This window comes from Panicum virgatum, chromosome 3K (genome assembly GCF_016808335.1).
Source record: "Panicum virgatum strain AP13 chromosome 3K, P.virgatum_v5, whole genome shotgun sequence".
Taxonomy (NCBI): Eukaryota; Viridiplantae; Streptophyta; class Magnoliopsida; order Poales; family Poaceae; genus Panicum; species Panicum virgatum.
Genome location: NC_053138.1, coordinates 59,188,885 through 59,192,560, shown reverse-complemented (window position 1 = coordinate 59,192,560; position 3,676 = coordinate 59,188,885). Strand labels below are relative to the sequence as shown.

The following is a 3,676-nucleotide window of genomic DNA, read 5'->3' as shown; positions in this document are numbered from 1 at the left end:
CGTTGCCAATGGGTTAAGCTATCTGGAGGAGGGGTAACAAAAGATGAGTATGGGATGACAATAGTTGATCTCAACAATCTTGGGTATAGAGACGAGCCATTTGTCCTAGCCCAGGATGTCGCTCAGGTTTTCTACATTAAGGACATGTCCAGCAAGCCAAAGAAGGGGATCAACAAGCAAAAGGATGAGCCTAAGCGACACATAGTTCTATCAGGAAAGAGAAACATCGTTGGAGTGGAGGACAAGACAGACTTTTCAGAAGAATATAATAATTTTGTTGCCATTCCACCTTTCGAAGTAAATGCTGATCCATGCATCCTGCTAGCCAATGATGATGCTCCATACTTGCGCCGTGATCATAATCAAGGGACATTTGTGAAGAGAAAGTCTGTTACCGCTAATCCTTCATGTACTTGAATCATTTTATATTATTGTATAAAAACATAATCGCAATTCGAATACTTTTATTATATATGTACTGTACAATTATATTTTATGTGTTCTTTATATTATTTTATATATTTTTCACTTAATTACTAGACTCAATTATAATTTTCATTCAATAATGGATTACTCAACTAATTTTATTTATTTCATGAAATTACATTCACATTAACACACTATACTCTTTCACTAACACACACAATCTCACTAACACACACTATCTCTCAAACTCACACACACTACTCATTAATATCATGAAATTGCTTAATTTTATCTAAAATTCACTTTTTAAACGTTAATATCGTGATAGAATCCACTTTCTATCGAAAAGCAACAGTTTGAAAAAAATTTTCACCTAATATATTTTTGCATGGTCAAAATAACAAATATGATTTCAAAAAAGTTAGATATTTCATTGACCCAATCACTTGAATGAAAATTAATTATTTTTGTTGCGTGTATCAAGTTTATATAGAGATAAGAAATTTTGTTCCATAATTTTTGGAATCATAATTTTATTAACTGAAATAACAAATGAAAGCCAATTTTAAAAGAGAAGTTAAAAGAAACAAAAACAAACATAACATTAGGCGGGAACGAGGGAAAACGGGCCCCTTTTGTCCCGGGTGGTAGATCCACCCGGGACTAAAGGTGGGCCGCGGGCTGGGAATTTTCCCGGCCCGCCCAAAAACCCCTTTTGTCCCGGGTGAAGCCACCACCCGGGACAAAAGGTCCTTTTGTCCCGGGTGGTGGTTTCACCCGGGACAAAAGGGGGGGCCTTTTGTCCCGGGTGAAGCCACCACCCGGGACAAAAGGTCATTTTGTCCCGGGTGGTGGCTTCACCCGGGACAAAAGGCCCCCCCCCATATATTTCCTAGCTTCCTCCCTCCTTCGCCCTTCCTCCCTCCCGCGCCGTCCGTTCCCCTGCTCCCCCCACCGCTCGAGCTCCCCGAGCACCGCCGCCGTCGACGTTGCCGCCCAGAGCCCCGCCGCGCGAGCCCACGTCACCGAGCGCCGTCGTCCCTGCGAGCGCCGCCCCCGGCCTCCACTCCGCGCGCACGCCCTCGTCGGCGGCCTCCACTGCACGCCGCCGCGCCGCCGCCCTGTTGTGTGGGTATTCTTCGATCTGTTCTTCTTCACACTGTAAAGCCTACTGGAAAAGAGACAGGAAACAAAAAATAATTGCTCAGAAAATGTCCTTCTTCACACCTAATGCTGCAGTAATTCTAAGCTTATTTTACTTCAGCTTATTTTCCATTTTACCTGTCAGTTGAAGCTTCATTTCCCCTTTGGCACTGGATGGGTTTTGGAACCATATTTCATTGAGAGAACCCACTGGCAAAAAGGAAATTCAATGTTTCAAGGAATTAAGAATAAAAACTGGTGGTAGAAATAAAGGAAAGCTTTTGCCTTTTTCTGTATCGTACAGGTAAATGATTGTATTGACTTTTACTTTAAAAGATGCACAGCAATTATGAGAGATGTAATTTAATGATAAATATTTTTTTCTAGAATGCTACCTGTTTGTTCTTGACCAATGAGTCCCAGATTGAATTCAGGTTTTGATGTATCCCTTTGAGTCCACTGAACAAGCCTCCTAAACCAATGCCTCCTTTTTGGCAAAACTTGAGCATTCCATCCTACAAATAACTGATTTAATAATGATACATCGATGCTAGCAATAGTAAGAGAACCAAAACTAAGCGTGAAATATTCAATTTTAGTTGTCAAAAGAAATAGTACATACAAATGAAAGCTGGATAGTTAAGAAAAGAATATTAGTTATATGAGTTTAATTTTTAGATCTATCATGATCAGTAGAATCGTGAAAGGAAATACCATAATGTTTCTGTTCTTCTACTGCAAATGGCTTGGTTACTGTTTGAACCTCTAGTGATTCAATCCAATTGTCATCAGATCGATAGTGACACTTATATCTAGATGTGATCTTCCAGAAAGAAAATCAAACAAAAAAATCATATAGGAAAAAAACTATACTTATTTTGACATGGAGAGAGTATAATTAGTATTGCTTTAATTAGATGAATCTCATTACAAGCTAAAACTACATTCTTTGTGGGACAAAATTTGGATGCAAAAAACTATACTTATTTTGACATGGAGAGAGTATCATATATGGACCCAATTCAATAAAGCTTAGCAAGGAAGCCCCCAATGCAAAAGAATCATTCTCTCCGTCTCTGCTCATAGCTCGCCCTGAGCCCACGTCCCCCCCGGCTCCGCGTTCGCCCCAGTGCGCCTCCGGCCCTCGGCTTTGAGCCCTTCGCCTTCGGCCCTCGGCCCTCCGCCTATCCCTAGCCGCAAATTTCTGGAGTGGATTATTTAGATAATTTTTAAGGGTTTTATTTGTATTCATATTTTAGTTACGATGGACCCGCGACACACAGACGCGGAAGACGAACAGTTCCTGTTGAATATGATTGGCGAAGGTCAAGGAGATGTCGCTGAACAAGCTGATGATGGCAGCAATACCGACATATATTTGAATATGTCCGGTGATGGAATTGAGGCACCATCTATTCAGGATGACGCTGCTGCTGAACAAAGTGCTAATGTACATATCAAAACTATACTTATTTGTAGTGACAATCATATTTTCATCTGAATCTATATGAATACTATGAATGTTTTTTTTATAGCCGTCTGGATCATCGTCGCAGCAGAAAAAGACGAAGCGAGGCCCAACAAAAAAACTGGAAGGGCGGTTCATTATAACGGAAGTTGGTCCAGATGGCGAACCGATCGCTCCAGAAGCTGCCGCCAAAAAATTCATAAGACAATCCGGATGTATTGTCAGGGACCACATCCCGATCAGCTTTAGGCTCTGGAAAGCTTCCAATCCAAGCGAGGAACGGGATGCGGTACCCGAAAGAGAAAAAGAATGGTGCTGGCGGGAGCTTAAGAAAAACTTCACGGTTCCAGCTGAATCCGAAGAGATATGCAAGCGCTGGACCCTGAGTAAGATGGCCGAACAACTGCGATCATTCAAGAAAATTTTGACGAAGAAATATATCAAGACCGGGACCACACCCGTATTTACCGGCGAGCTCGAAAAGCTCAGGGGTCACTGGGATGCATTTGTGGAATACAAGTCTTCAGAGCTTGGGCTTCAGAAGGTGCAGAAGGCCAAAGACAACGCCTCGAAGAAAGTGTACCATCACACTCTAGGCCAAGGAGGCTACAAGCTTGCAGTACCCAAATGGGAGAAGAT

General features: G+C 41.9%; 1 long non-coding RNA gene across 1 annotated transcript; it reads right to left on the bottom strand.

The window, feature by feature from the left end:
- Positions 1-1,465: 1,465 nt before the first annotated feature.
- On the bottom strand, positions 1,466-2,689 carry LOC120701582. Its single transcript, XR_005686165.1, has 4 exons — positions 2,284-2,689; positions 1,965-2,084; positions 1,708-1,779; positions 1,466-1,597 (listed from the first exon to the last, which is right to left on the bottom strand). It is a non-coding gene; the product is annotated as an uncharacterized LOC120701582 (long non-coding RNA).
- Positions 2,690-3,676: the final 987 nt, after the last annotated feature.